A 16,920-nucleotide genomic window follows, 5' to 3' on the forward strand; every position below is an offset into this window, starting at 1 on the left:
TTGCCGTGCTGAACTGGCCTCACATGTATTTCTTTGATACCTGAACCAAATCTCGTTAGCAATAAAGACTTACTGTAACAGGTGTCATTTCCCAGCAGGCAAGGTGGGCATCTACTTGGCTCCCCAGGCCTGTGAGGGGCCAAGACGGCTAATAGACTTTAACCTACCAACCGTGGCAATGTGCAAAGTTTGCAGTAACCTTCCTAGGGGAGATCCTCTTAACTCATTCCCATTGCCAGTGGTGTTAATGATTTGAAACCCTATGACTGATGCCAGTTTGGAGGACTTTTCATTTGTGGGGTAAAAAAGATGGAGAAAAAAGGGAACTAGGGTGACCAACCGTCCTCTTTTCCCCGGACATGTACCCTTTTGACGTTCTGTCCAGGGCGTCCCGGGGGATTTTCAAGATGGATGAAAATATCCGGGTTTTCCTATAGGCCTACAGAGGACCCATATGTGCAACGTCATCAACTGCTGTGTTGTAAGTGGTTGTTCCCCGCTCACAGACGGGACAGAGCGCGGAGCGGCAGGCTGAAAAGATGCCAAAGTGCATCTTTTCAGACAAACTGCAAAAGAAATTTCCCTCGTACCATCCCGGTCGGAATAAATGGGAGACGTAGTGCACTGTGTGCGGAGCTGGCACATACGTTTGTTTGTCTAACAAAGGTGCCAGAGATCTTGTTGCTTACATGGACACAGTAAAACATAAAAAGGCTGCACGAGGCGAAAATTCATCTAGTAAGTTGACAGTTCTTTGTTACACCTTGGAAAAACGAGGATGCTATTGTATCTGCAGCAGAAGGTGCACTGGCATTTCATACTATGAAGCATCACAATAGCAACAGATCCAAGGATTGCACTAGTGTGTTGCAAAAAAAAAAGCATTTCCAGACTTTAACACAGCTAAAAAGTTCAGCAGTGCCCGCACCAAGACTGAAGTTATTTTCACTCTTGAAGCTAATGAAATCCAGTACTGGGGCATTTCTCAGACTTAAGTAACCATGGGACAGAAAAAATATTCCCAATCATACTTTGACTGTAAGAATGGTGGCGTGCAAACAAAATTAATAGAGGTTAATTTTGTACAAATGAAACAGCAGAAACCATTGCACAATACCTCACTGGTAATTTTTCTTATACAGATGAGGCATTATTTCTGCTACATTTTTTAATTCCAGAGGTTTTTAAGTTATTTTTTTTGCACTTGTATACTTGTAAAAGCCTATATGACATTTTTTATTTCACCATTTACTAACCGCACAGAGAAGGCATCTTTTAAATATGTTAACATTTTCTTTAAACAAACAGTATTATTAAAATTCTTCATGACTGGGCCAAGTGTCCTCTTTTTTGGAAATCAAAATATGGTCACCCTATTAACTTTAGTGTTAATAACTAAATACTGCTTATCTGTAACATAAATGCTACTAGCTTCACACTATTTCCTTTGTTTTCTTTGAAATTTAACATTTAGTTAAATTATCCAGCAGAGCAGCCTGGTGTGTCTCTCTCTGCTAGCTACCACGTGACAGTCACCTTGCATAGCTAGCAGGCTAAAACAAGCTAGTAGTAGTTATATTATTAGCACTTTGTAACTCAGCTTAGTTTTGGGCATTGTTTTCGAAATGATCTCTGCCATTAGAGTAATGTTTTACCTGCTGTTTGGCAGGACACCAGCAATAAGGTGATTGGATAATATTTTTTTTGTAGTTAACTGATGAAAGATGTGTCTGACAGAGCTAAAAGTCAGGCTGTGAATGCAAATTTATAAAATTTAGATACATTTAGACACATACTCTAAGTTCTTGTGGAGTATTGGTGTAGATTATTGTCTTAAATGTGCAGTGTGGTGTCCGTATGTTTTCATATTTCCATGCCAGTCAGTACAGGCTCCAGTACACAAGTTTAATCACCTGTAATGGAACTATATCATTACATGTATCAAATGAAAAGGAAATAGTAAACACTGAATAGTGAACGCTGTACCCAAGAAGAATATTCCAAATTTCAGTTTAAGCAATTCTAATTATATAGATCATCAAACCGTGTATTTGTTGATATTTATTTACCCTGATATTAAAAACGTATATATTAATATTGTGCCAATAATGCAGATATGTATGCATATTACTGTAAATAACTGGGTCATTGCTACATTTTCTAAACATGTTTTCTATTTATATCACAACAATGAAGTTATTGAGAATTTTCTGACCACAACAACAGTGAAGAGAAAATCTGGCAGGCAGCCACGTGACAAGGAATGTTGCAAATGCATCAGTGATCGCAATAAAAGCGAACAGGGAAAAGCAACTTATTTTAAAACTTACCTAATTACCAAATTGTTAAACTACAAAGTGCTGCGTTACTCATTACAACAAAAAGGTAATCTGAGTACTCAAAGTACTCATTGCATAATACCATACAATGTAATTTATTTATTTAATAATTCAGTGCAAGACGCTGGCTGGATAGTGTGCAGATGACTATGATTATGCATAAGATAAATGACATGTAATGTTTTATGTGTGGTATGTGATGTTTTGCATATTAAAAAAAGACCTCTACTTAAGCGTCATCAGTTTTTAATAAAACCAGATGATCATGTCTTTAAAAAATTATTACTCCTTTTAAATGATAGGTTTCTAAAATGCAATAATATGTAACTCTCACTGCTTAAAACACACTGAAGAGAAAATTGTAGGAACTGTTACATCCCTAATCAACACCGCATCATTGACCACAGTGCAGTACAGATGCAGCACAAAAGTGAAGCGGAGACAGACAGAGATAGACAGACAGATCTAAGGGAGGGCACAGAAAGGATGCATTGAAAAAGAGTGTGAGAAAACATCAGTGCTACAATACAGTATTCGTGAATTTAGAAACGTTAAAACAAATACGATTATGCAACTGACACTGTGGGATTTGATTGCATAAAAAGTCAAAGACAGAGGAGGCAGAAGCACAGTTGTTTGAGTGCTGTGCTTTAAAGACTAGATCTGAGGAAAGAGTGGGAGCGAATGTATCCACCCTCTTAAAAAATGACACCTTGTTTTAATGTAGACAGATGGCCTGACATCATCCATCCTGACCATTTTTTCCTTGCATTTTCTTCCACATGCCCAACCTTGCACTGGACTGACAGGGCCCTGTTGCTTGCCATCTGTTTGCCACGTTTGGCACTGTGGCATGTATTTCCTTTTTGAGATCTTTCCTGTTGCGGGGCACCATCGATTACTCACTCTGCCACTCCTTCCATAAAGACAGCTTATCGTTTCTTTTTGAATCAGTTCAGCTTCTTATTCATTGTCGTACATATTCTTAAGTCTAGAGTAAATCGATCTGGGCACAAGGTAATGTAAAAAGACACTTCGAATCAGTTGTTAGATGTTTGTTTTTGCTAATGTTTCTGGTAAATTTGTCTGGAGCCAAGCAGAATCCAGTCTCATCCAAACAGCAAAAGAAATTTCAATCAATTTGTCAAGTGGAACGAAAATCTAATCTGTCTGTTTAATGATACGAAGCTCTTTTTACAGGGCCCACTAAACAGCCTGTTTGCAAGCCCTGCGCCTTCTTGGCTTATCACATCCAAACTTTAGATGCCGCCAAGAACCTCGCTCTAGATCCACACAGTCGGAGAATCAGTTTTAGAGCTATCATCACCGTACTGTTAGCTTAAGGGTTTTTTGTGTGACAACATGTGCACATTGCTTGAGAGTTGTCTGCCACATTTAAAAGTGACACAATCACTGGTCACAGGGGTAAAATGTAGATTCCCTGAGTGGTTCTAGGAGTTTGGTGGTTGCTGTTAGGGGCGCTAAGAAGGTGCTGCATGATTATAACACCCAGTAGGTCACAGAAGATCTCAGAAAAACATCGAAAGAACTGCAGCCCCCACTAGGCTCAGTTGATGTCGTGTTCATGATTCAACAATAAGAAAGAAACTGTGCAAAAAGGGAGAGCTCTGAGGTCAAAACCACTTCTTGTCTCACATTTCCCAAAACACATCAAATGATCCCCAAAACATTTGGATAAATGTTCTGTGGACTGTTGGAACAAAATCTGAACTTTTGGACAGTTTGATTTCGGTTACATCTAGCATAAAAGTAACACAGCACTTCATAAAAAGAACATCATAGCAACAGTCAAACATGGTGGCAGTAGTGTGATGGTCTGGGGCTGCTTTGCTGCTTCAGGACCTGGATGCTCAGTGTAAATGATGGAACCATGAATTCTGCTCTCTAAAAAAAAACACTGAAGGAATCAGTTTTTGCTTTGAAGGTCAACCAGACTCGGGTTATACAGCAGGACAATGATCTGAAACATACCAGCAAGTCCACTTTTGAATGGCTCAAATAAATACATAAATAAATAAAATGAAGTATGGATTTAAATCCAATTAAGCTGCTTTGGCATGACAATAAACATGCTCAAACCCTCCAATATCACTGAATTACAACAATTCTGCAAAGGAGAGTGGGCCAAAATTTCTCCACAGTGATGTGAAAGACTCATTGCCAGTTATTGCAAATGCTTGATTGCAGTTCTCGATGCCAAGTGTGAGACAACCAGTTACTAGCTTTAGTGAACAATGAATTTTTCACACAGGTCATAGTAGCTTTTTCCCTTTAATACATGAAAACATGATTTAAACACTACATTTCGTATTTATTTAGGTTACCATTGTCTATTATTAAAATGTGTTTGATGGATCTGAAACATGTAAGTGTGTGTTACTCACACATTCCACAATAACTGGATTTTGTTTCAAATGCTATCTGAAATCATTTTACAGTTTTTCTCAGTCGCTTTGGTGCGTTTCTCAGATCAGAATTGAAATTCTCATAACTATTAGTTCAACCTCCACAACACTCAGTCATTTGTGCACATCATAGTAGCAATTTCTCCTCTCTCTGAACAAACTGCAAATGATTTTGGACATGAATCAGTTGCTTCCATACATTTCCCTGCTGCTTTCTGACATTTCCATTTGCTTATGTCATGTCAGTCAAAAGTAATCATACCTATGGATGCTGAATAGTCATTCCCAATAAAACTAATAGTCATACATCCATTGCTTAAGTCATCACACACAAAATTGTTGAACTAGTTATCACATGCCAAATATTGGCCATCTGTCAAGCAAATCCTATACCTTTCTGTATCATTGTTCCTGGAAATGTCTCCGAAATTGAACAATTGATCTCAGGTGAATTACAGCTGTCACTCATGAGGAGGCTCTACCAAATGGGTGATTTTATGTTTACATGTATTCTACAGTGAACAAGTGACTGTAGCATATTTTTCTTTTGCACAATTCTGTAGGATTACAAACACTTCTACACAATGGAAATGTGAAACGTACGTATTCAGTGTCTTAGTTACTCCCAAGACTCCCATAACATCTACAGTGACTTTACTGCACATTTCAGATGGCTGTACAGGTAGGCCATAGTGCTGTTGTCAGCATTTTCAGGTGTCACCAATTGTTTTTGCAATGGGAAACACTGAAATTATAAACTGTCATAGTGGAAACATGACAATGCCATTTGACTATCTTGTTCATAAAGATGGTGTCAAGACTTTTCATTTTGATGGCACTGACTGTTTCGTTGACATGGATACTTGCTTTTGAGGTATGGATAATCAAGTCTGTGCATGTGACGTGCTTTTGCAGGCTAGCCACTAGGTTTTGCAGTTTGCACTAATTGTTTTGGGAAATGCACTAACTGCTGTGCAAATGTTAATGGTGTTCTGAGGAACGCACCAAAGCGACTGAGAAAAACTGTAAATGGAGAGGGTAATAAGACAATAAACCCTAGTATTTATATGCAAGTGATGTCACTTACTTTTTCTTTCCATTAAAATAATATGACCTGCATATTCAGGCTCAGCCTACCTTGCTAGTTTATAAAAAGAGCAAAAAATAATATTACTAGTGCAATAGATACAGTGACTGTAAGAAGGACCCCTGCTGGAGTGCCATTTACCTAGAATCACTAAGATAGATAGATAGATAGATAGATAGATAGATAGATAGATAGATAGATAGATAGATAGATAGATAGATAGATAGATAGATAGATAGATAGATAGATAGATTCTTTGTTTTCTTGTATTTTTTTGTTTTTTTAAAGTGACAGTAATTTCACCCACCGCTATTTTACACCATCACCCACTCAATTAAATTCCCAAGTCACCCTCCCTGGATTTCTGCCTGGATAAAGTACGATCAATTTGCATTCTGCTGAGATGAGTAAGCTTCCTCCATGCAGACAGCAAGACTTATTCATAGTGGAGGCAAAAATCTCTTAATGGAAAATGATAGCTAAATAATAAACCCCACAGAGATGTGTGAATAATATTCTAGGTTCTTCCTACTTTTTGAATGAACTAGTGCACAATTTCCTGTGACACTACCGGATGAAACTGTTTGATCACAGACTACAATTAAGCGCACGAAACAGGATGTGCATGTTAGAGTGCAAGCGGATGAGTCAGTCACTATGTCATGTAATGATGTACTGAGTATATAGAAATATTTTGGCAGTCTACTTTAACATGACTAATAGCAAAACATAGGAAGAAAAAAAAAACAGCATCAAAATTAATAGCACCTTAAAAGAACAGACCGGACACCTACGAGCAAAAACACTTCAGTCACACACATCTGAGTGTTATTAAACTACGTGCAGTGAGAAGTGCAGACAGTACTGACCAGCCCTCTTACCTTGACCCTGTGCCAGACAATCAAGGGCAGGAGCCCAGTATGCACACAGACAGGGCCCATACCCTACAGCTGCCACCCACGCAGACTGTCACACTCCTAAGCAGCAGTCATCTCAGTGAAACATGGGAGACTGGACTGAAATGCACCTGGTGTCACTGATGCTCTGAAAAGGCTAAATACTCTGCAGTGACACTGCAGTAATTCTGTGCAAGATAAATCGTCCACGCCACACCCGTCAGAGGTCGAGATCCATCCATCCCAAAATAAAATAAAGAACTCAATTCACAGCTAACGTCGTCTTTGCAGTAAGCAGTGGAAGATGAGCAGCCTAGTGCTGAATTTTACCCTAATTATATATAATTGACATCTATTTCATCCCATTCACACAGTCAAGAAGTAGGAGTGAGAGCTGTCTTCATGCTTTTTTTTTTTTTGCACACATTGAGACCCTTTACATCTTGTCTTATGGATTAGAGGTTAGGTCAATTTTAATTCCTTACTTTTATATGATTGATAGTAGCCTTCACCAGCTTCACTGACTTGCTTCTTTGCTTTCACCAGACGAGCGGACATGCAGCCACGATACCATCCCTGCTGAGGCGTTCGAATTGGCATGTGGATTATGAACTGAGTCTAAGGAGGAGCCGAGATGCTGTGAAGATCCCCAAATGCTGTGGCATATGCAGACACAAAGGCTCTGGTCTTTGTGCAACAGTGGCTTGAGGCAGGCCTTATTGGTAGCAGGTGAAGAAGATGGGCACATCCTGGCTGACAGAGCCAAGGGAGTAGGCCATTAGTGGCGAACCGCTGACAAGAGTGGCCTCAATGACAAGCGGTGACTAGGCACAAGGCAAAAGCTAGCAGTGTCTAATTATCGTTAGGCCCTACTAAGGAAAGTGAGAAAGAGGAAAGTATGCAAAGGCACAAGAAAGGGCAGAAGCAAAAAAAAATTCAAGGGAGAGAAGCACAGCAAAAAGGCTTGTGCTATACTGCCTGTGTCTACAAGGTGTAATATTGGAACCCTTCCCTGCAGGCAGTAGATTTTATTTATGAGGCACTTACAGTAAATGTAATTGAGAAAACAATTTTGAAGAGACAGAGTTGAAGGAGAGAAGAAGAGAAGAAAAGGATAAAAGTAAATTCCAACGTCCTTGGTGTTTTTTGCTTGGGGCTTGACCACCGAGCAGTCCTCTTTGGCCTCGGTCCAAGTGTACCTTTGGAAAAGGTGAAAGGAAAATCGTTCTCACATCCTCCTTGAGATTGATGACGAACAGGTGAATACGAGTCTGAATCTTATGGGTAGTGAAAGCGTGTTTTTTCCCAGTTATTGAACAGTTTTATTGTTCTGGCTTGTGTTATACTGTGGCGCTAAATGAAGAGCTTCAATAAAAGCTGTGATTTAATCTTTTTTATTTAATTTTTTTTTTACAGCTATTACTCAACAGTTGAATATACAGGTGCCACCATTATGTAATCTTTGTCTTCCTCTCTCTCACTCTGTCATTTTGTGTCTCTCTCTGTCATAGTCAATCACCTGTCCTTCCCTGCTGTGCTTAGATATGACCTTGGTACTCTGCCTGTGATTTGCAGTCCTGATGATGCAGCAGGTCAGTAGGGCTATAACCATAAAGTTGTAACTAGGTGAGGTCAACTGTTTAACTTTGAGCAAGAAATTGGCGATTGTCCATCGAGTTTCTTCAATCCCCAATAGGCTCCGCAAATGCTGACGCCTGGGAGACATTCCTTGCTTTTTTTCTGCTGAACTGTGACCTCGTCACTGTTCTCTGTCACTGAGAATAACAGCTTTTTTTTCCATCAGCCCCTCAGAAGTCCATTTCCTGTTGCAGCATAACATCTGTTTACGTTAGCAATGTCAAAGAGAGTTGACCAAGGCGTGGGAACGCAAGGCGATGCATGCGGGACCCCCACACGCTCACAGGGAGGTACGAGTGCAGTGAGAGCCTGAATCTTGGGGGAAGCACGTACAGGCAAACCACACACATTCTGCAGATAAACACGCAGATGCACACGTTCAGGCTACTCCCTACAGGCAGGCGGCCATCAGAGCAACACAGTGCTTGTCATCTCAGCGTTTCATCAGGCCAAGCTGCTGCCCTTGGGAAATATGGCTTTTTTCTTAAACAGCCACTCTATATGAGCAAGCAGTTAAAGGACTTCAGTAACCAATTTGTTGTCATTGACTATTTAGTAACTGGTTTGGGGGATTTTTTTTGAATAGTCCATGCTTTGAATACACATCAGGACAAATTGATTATTTTTCAAGCATGCTTTGTGCAAAGGACATCTCAGCCCCAGAGGCTTGAAGTCGGTCTGCACACGTCTTTGTGTCTGTTTTTATTGTGTTAGTATTATTACAAAAAACAACAACAACAAAAAAGAATTCAAACAACTTTATTAATCCCTGTAGGGACATTTTTAAGCAGCTTGCTCTACATAGAACATAGTAACATTAGAAAACATAACACTAAGTGACACTGCCAGTGCCCGAATGTTGTCGGTGCCTTTGGCTTTCTGACTAACTACTAATACAAATCCAAATTTCTGTGCTCACTAGCCATCGGAGACCCACCACAGAAGGAAATCCTTGTTTGAAACACACAGACAACAAAGATCATTAGACTCTGAAGGCCACAGCAACACTGGGTATCTTTGCTCGTTAGGAAGGGATGGAAAACATGTATACGAAGTCATCTTTCCGAAGGGATGATCATGATCATCATGTAAACATAACACTGCTCCAAAAATTTAAAAAAACACTTTGAAAAACACATCACATCTCAATGGGAAAAAGAAATCATAATGAGTATCTATACTGGTGTGGACTGGGTAATGATTTAAGAATGAAAGGATGCCAAACTGTTTGATGGAAATAAAGATTATCATCCTACAGAGGGCTGAATTCAAAGGCAACACTGAAATGTAAAAAATAAAAAAATAAAAAAATGCTTGTATGCATGCCTGACAATACCGGAGCATGCTCCTAATGAGATGACGGATGGTGTCCTGGGGGATCTCCTGCCAGATCTGGGCCAGAGCATTACTGAGCTCCTGGACAGTCTGAGATTCAACTTGTTGGAGTCGGATGAACGCAAACATAATTAGAGATGGCACGATACCACTTTTTTATGTCCGATACCGATACCGATATCATAAATTTGGATATCTGCCGATACCGATATGAATCCGATATAGTGTTTTTTAATCAACAAAACTGTTTTTTAAATATCTTGCTGCATTTTGTATAAGTTCATACTCAAGTTTAAAACAACAACTACACTAAAGCTATTCTGTTATACCTGTATGCAAAAGAGAATATTTCATAGTTCAGCAATACTGATCAATCTAATAAACTTAAACCTACACCATCCTCCCTATTCTGGTATTTTAAAGAGTACTTAGCATAAATATTAAGCAACCTAACTAATAGGGTTCCAACTCCCAGCAACAACAAAAATAAAAAAATAAAAAAATAGGGAACCACCCCTCACGCGCCACCTCATGATGCTTAATCGACGTAATCAACCTTAATTTGATGCAGTGTGAAAAAAAATGCACAGAAATCAATTATTTTTCAAGAAATATTAAATAGATTCAACAGCTTTCTTCAACAAAATTGCAGACTGCACAGATGGTACCTTCCCAAAGGAAAAAGTACTATAGCTTACTAGGGTATATTAGACTTAATAGTTACTATATACAGTAATTGACTTCTATTCATTTTACATCAAATTAAAACTTTGGGTGTCAGATAATTAATTATTAAAAACAAGACATTTTAAATGAGAATAAGAAAGAAAAGTATGTCTTTGTGCCCCCTTTTCCCTGTTAATGCCCTATCGGCCCCCCTGGCTAAACTTTGCTAGATCCGCCCCTGCACAGTTACCAGCGTCAGCTACGTAGAAAAAGATCCTGGTGTAGGAAGTAATATTAAATAAATTCTAACAACAGCTGATCAAGCTTAAATGTGCTGCTGTTGTTCAGCTGCTGGTTTCCTCTTTCTGGTGCAAAGTGGGCCAAAAGCAAACAAGAGACACGGACTCGCGACAGAAAAGCCGATCAGCTGATCATTGATCAGTTTCATGATTGAAGTAGCAGCAAGAAGAGGCAGTCGCTCCATATATCGCTTGTTAAGCTTAACGCAGGAATGCTTTACAAACATTCAGAGATGGACTTACACACTTGCTTTACTTCTCTCGGGATAACTTTGTCGGAGATGAAATGCCGGGTAGCTAGCGAAGCTCCACATGCTATCCAGACCACCGACAGGTCCCGCATGCCACAGCCGCTCTATCATGTGATGCATACTGCTCCGACGTGCTAACGTTCTGAGGTGAGTTACGGCGTGTTGCAAGTTTTCTGAGGTGCTTTCGTGATATTTAATGGATCGGATTACATTTTTTATTTTTCTCCGATATCCGATCCAGTAATTTAGGTCAGTATCGGACCGATACCGATACGTAATATCGGATCGGTCCATCTCTAAACATAATGTCCCAGAGGTGTTTTATTAGATTTAGTGTGAGGGCTGGTCCCTGCTATCAATTCCTTCATCCTCCATGAATTGCCTTGATGGACGGCCACATGAGGCCGGGCATTGTTGAGAATCCAGGACCCACTCCACTGCACTAAGGTTCTAACAATGGGTCCAAGGATGTCATCCTAATACCTAATGGCAGCCAGGGTGCTGTTGTCTAGCCTAAAGAGGTTTGTATCTGATCTTTAAAAGACCTTCTACAGCCCTTTCAGTGGCCTCCAACTATAAAGCTATTCCTGTTTTGGGAGTTGCCTCCTGATTACCCCTCTGGTGCACCTGTTGTTAATTTCATTAACACCAAAGCAGCTGATTAACTAACACCCCCCTCTGCTATTTGACTGACCAGATCAATATCCCATAAGTTAATTGACTTGATGCTATACTCTGATTAAAAAGTGCTCATTTAATTGTTTTGAGCACTGTATGAAAGTACAATGTTTACTGTTACATTCTAAGTGTAAATGTATTATTCACTGAAGGTTAAGGTCAGTATGTTTTATAATCTCTCAGAGATTATGCATTACTTTAAATGTTTGAATCATTTTAGCATATTTTATGAAGTCATGCGTAATATTACCTTCATACTGTAGAAATTTTCCAAGTTACAGTAATTCAATCATATATCATCTCCAGCTGTTATAATCTAAAGTCAAAGTTTTTAATACAGGCTGATTTTTCGAGAATAAACTATTAAGCATCAATATAATGAGAAATTTCATAGCTTAAATATCAACTCTGCATTAATTTTGATTACCATATAAACAGTCAGATAAGTCAAACTTTACTCAACTCAGTCTTCTTGCTTCCTCCACTTCTGTACCATTGATTCATTAATGTTGAATTCTCTTGCAGTTGCTCTGTTCCCATGTTTTTGCAGTATATTAATGACTAACCTTGTATTGTGGATGGATTATCTCAGTTGTTCTCCTGACTGAAGTGTGGTCCGTTTACAGCACCCTGCCATGCGATTGCATTTGTCTCTAACCATTGGGGACCCTCGCGTTAACTTTTATTGAGTGGAAAAAAGTTAGCATTTATCATCCAGCTTTACTGTGTTTATGTTATGCTAACATAGCTGTATCGCTAGCGATCACGTAGCACATCATTATATACCAGCTAGCCCAACTTCGGTAACCCTACAAACGACACTGCTGTTTAGTTTTCTGTCTTTGTTTATGTTGGAAGTGATAGCAGAGCTGTATGTTTTAATTTTTTCAGAAATCTCTCAGTCAGAACATGCTATATCATGCTTAGGTGGAAACTAGCGAGCTAACTTCCTGCTAACTTCTAAATTGAATTTAATAAATTCTGTTTTCATGGATGCCTGGATGTTAAACTTAATTGTTACACCCTCACACTCATTTTATTAAGGATTAAAGAATTTAGACAGTTTTTAACTCTCAGTGATGCTGCAGTGTTTGTTTGACTTTGTGACCTGAAACAGACAGAGTTTTGGACCCAGATTACTCTGCGAGGCTCCTGACTCCGGCAGCCGTAATGCTACAACAATCCATCAAGCGGTGTGGCTTCATAGTTTACCAAAGTCATACTGAAACATTTTTTGACAGATTTTTGAGCACCGTGTACCACATAAAATCGGTTTGAGGTCAGTAAGCACAACCAGAATTCATACATAAGGCGCACCGGATTATATGGCGCTGTCGATTTTTGAGGAAATTAAAGGCTTTTAAGTGCACCTTATAGCCTGAAAAATACGGTATGTTGAGTAAAAGAAAAAATATATAGTTTTTACCCTGGATAATTTACCTGTTTTCTGATAATTCACTGGAGAAAACGCTCAGAAGTACATGTGGAAACTTTCAAAAACTTATATCACTGTGTGGGATAGGTGGCTGGACAAATCAAGTTAGAGCATATGAAAAAAAAAATCTAATACAATATTTTTTTTTTAACATGAACAAATTTGGAGTATTCAAGTCTTGTTTGATAATCTTTCAAATTCCTCTCTGAGGATGGAAACAAGCCCACAGCACAAAGTGACAGAACAAGAACATAACGCTATCAGATTGTGCTCAACTGTTTACAATCTAACACATTTTTGAAAAGAACAAAATACATTGGACCAAATTACAATGCAGAATAAAGTTTAAAACCATTCAGCAGGTCATAACAGATGCCAAACAGATATGTGTTGTGTTTGTGTCATGAACAGAACAGAGTCATACAAAGGCCCTTTTTTGTTATCAGTTTACGAGCTCTCTAATCCTTTCAACTTTAAGTCCATGTATGGTTTCTGCCACTACTGCTTCAAGGCATGCTTATACCTTCCCTCATCCTTCTTAAATAGATAGGTTTTCATCAGGGTTTAGGTCAGGGGATGATGCCACACCATGAATTTCTTTCTCTTTTTATTTCCATAGCAACCAAGAAGTCTTTTTTGTGCAGCATGGGATGGTGTGTTGTCCTGCATGATGATAATACTATTCTGGAAGATATCTTCTTTTCACACCATAGAAGAGATTCTAATGAGATATTTTCATTTCACTGGTCAATATTCCAGCAAGATCATCTGTCCACCACCTCCTTTCTGATGTTGTAGTCTTGTTAGGGCTGAGTGGCAATTCACTGCAAATGTTTCTCTGTCTGGGTTTTGGTTACAAGTACCCAAAATGCTGGTTTGAGTTTCCTGCTGATGCCACTTTGCTGCTCAAGATGAGCTTTTTGCAGCTGTTCTTTTAATACCATAGAAAGTATTTGTCTGTGTTCTCAATTGCTTCCAAATCTTTTGACAGCTTCATGATCTCTCATTTTTAGGACATATGGTTTTCATGACTCCAGCAAGACACTCCACTCTTTCAAGCTTTTTATGTTCACAAAGTCATTTAATCCTCCTCATTATTCCATGAAAGATCGACCTTCGTGAAGCTAACAACTCTCATTTTGCCAGTTTAATTTTTCACTCTAAGTGCTGATTGCACAACACAGTGGTTATTTAGACTAGCTCATCATTCAGCCCTCGTTGATCCTAAGAGTAAAAATAAGAGTTTGGCATTTGATTTCTCTCGAAAGCAATGACTGATTAGCGATGAATAGACAAATGAGGGATTTAAGCCATAGCTGGGAAGAATTTCCTACAACAAGAAAAGCAAATACAGGAGCAGCTTAGGAGACATCATTTTCCTTTCTCCTTTTCCAAATGACCGCACATGTTCGCATGAGGCTAAAGCAGGAGCTCCTCGGACTTTGTTAAAAGGGCAGTTTCCATAGATCAGGTGAGAGCAGTTTCGTTCTGGGACAAATCACAGTGGCACCAAATTGTGTCCTGCACAATGCATGCTGCAAGACAGAGATAAAAGTGAATGCGGTAGGTTTCTCTGGCCCATATTGCTCCCTCCCTGTAATGCATGATTGCCTGCTGATGTTTGGCATGCAAATTGTACACTTGTTATAAGACAGCCCCTGTCTGGCAAATCTGCATCTGCTTCATCTGATGGGCTAAGGCCAGAGAGGGTCCTCTTCACAGACACATCACACATTCTGTGACAAGGAGGATCTTGCATAGGCGAAGATATTCACACATTTGAATATGTACAAAAACATGCATACAGCATATCCGTGGACATCTACAGGCACGCAGAGACTAAATAATAAAACTGCAGTGAATATCAGACAGTAGAGTATATGAGATGGAGCGAAAAAGCTCAATGAAATATTCATGGAAATGAAATACTAACCTTATCCTTTCTATTGATAGCTTTGAGAATGCATTTTTATTTGCAGCTACCTTTTCACAGCTATCACTCTATGGATTTTTTGCGAGAAAACACATGATTCAGTGATAGTGATGGTGAAACTGTTTTCCCCTTGACTTCCAATTTGGTTTACACTGAAGGAGCTGGCATTGGTACAGTGTCAAGCAGTTGATTCCATTAAACCCGCTGCAAAGCTCACCACCTCACTTTCAACTAGAGTTCAGCAATATGTGAAAAACTAATTTCAACCGGTGTCCGTCAGCCCCGCATATATTTTGGTAGAAGTGTGCACTGTAACACTCATAGAGGAAGATACAGAATCATCCACTAGAGTTTATTTTTGTTTCTTGCTAATGGAAGCTAACAGATTGCCATGCATCCTGTAAATGATCAAATGAATGACAAATTCTACTAAACGTGTTTAATCGGTGTGTGAATCTGTTAGAGAAAAAGTAGAAACACATAACTGCCTGAGCTGCAAGCTTATTAGCTCAGAAAAGACTTCCCATATCTCAACTGGTTTGTTACCATACAACGCCAGGTCTATGTGGCACTACCAGTTCTACAGATTACGTATTTCCATCGGTGTACAACTCTTTTTCAGCTCTAGCAGAAGAACAGAATAAAAATGAAAGAGGCACCGCATTACATTGGCAAAAATAATTCTTTACAAATAGTTGGCTATAAAAGTTTACCCAATCTAATGTCATAAAATATTAAAAAAAAAACTGTCATCACAAGTTACCTTTTCACACTTGTGGTTTTCAAACCGAATCGATGAACAACAATGTAAATTTGAAATTGAGCAATCAGAAAATCCTCACTTTTGAAGTGCTCAAGCTAGTGAAATATTGACATAAAAGGAGAAGAAGATGCATGGATGTATACTTGATAGAGTGACTGATTTATTTGAAACTGGGTGCTGTAATTCATAGTCTTATTTAGACCTTTGATACAAAAAACTCTAAATGCCTTGCAAAGTAGGTGGCAGATGATAACGTGCAATTACTACACTTACTGAGCACTTACCAACCCCTCTTTCTCCTTTAGCTCTCAACGCTGGATGCTGGAAATGTTCCTGAGTCCATGTTAAAATTATTGCATTATGTCACTTCTGCCGATGTGTTAGATACACATTCATCCTAAAAATGTCTCAATTCTACAACATCCAAGATTCTGAATCTGGATCTTCAGAGCACATGCCTAATAGGCTACTGTCTCCAATGTTATATTGACAAAACTATATTAACACAACTTTTGGATTGTGATATAGTGTAATAACACGACAGGAGTAGCCATTAGAAGATGGAAAACAGGGGGCTATTAAGACACATATTCAGCAGTGATACCGAGATAAGCATTTACATATTCATTGACTGGTTTTAGGGGCCTAAAGTGAGTGAAGAAAACATTTCCCACACCATCGCACACAACCACAAACATGGACTGCTGATATAAGGCAGGTTGAAACTGCAAATTAAAGCTTTTGCAAACAATCACTTTATTAATTTTAGGTGTATTTTTCATCTTCAGCTGCCCAGTTTTGGTGAGCTTTTGACCACCACAGATTTCTTTTTTCACCATCACTCATTGACTTCAAGGTTGGATATGTTGCGCATTCCCAGATTTTCTTCTCCTGAACGCATTTGTAAAGGTCTAATTTTGAATCTAAGTGTGGGCTAATTGCTCTTTTCAAGTCACTATGCCAGAATGACAGTTGGCATCATCTTCTTTACTGCAGGCTGTCAGGTACCAGGATGCCCTCTGACAATAACTGCACCTGACAAATGAGACTTGAAAAAGAAACAGAGGGTGGTCAACCTCTCACTGATCTGACAAAGTAACTTAATTGAAACTATCAATCAGAGCCCACAATACTCTATCTCCTGTTTCTGAATTCTACCTTTCCTGCATTATCC

At 39.0% G+C, this 16,920-nt stretch overlaps 1 long non-coding RNA gene across 1 annotated transcript in view; it reads right to left on the reverse strand.

Moving 5' to 3' along the window:
- LOC309709967 overlaps positions 1-16,920 on the reverse strand; it is a 264,832-nt gene that overhangs the window by 55,126 nt on the left and 192,786 nt on the right. The gene's annotated exons all lie outside the window — the stretch shown is intronic.

This window comes from Aulonocara stuartgranti (assembly GCF_965226115.1).
Source record: "Aulonocara stuartgranti genome assembly, chromosome: 7".
Taxonomy (NCBI): Eukaryota; Metazoa; Chordata; class Actinopteri; order Cichliformes; family Cichlidae; genus Aulonocara; species Aulonocara stuartgranti.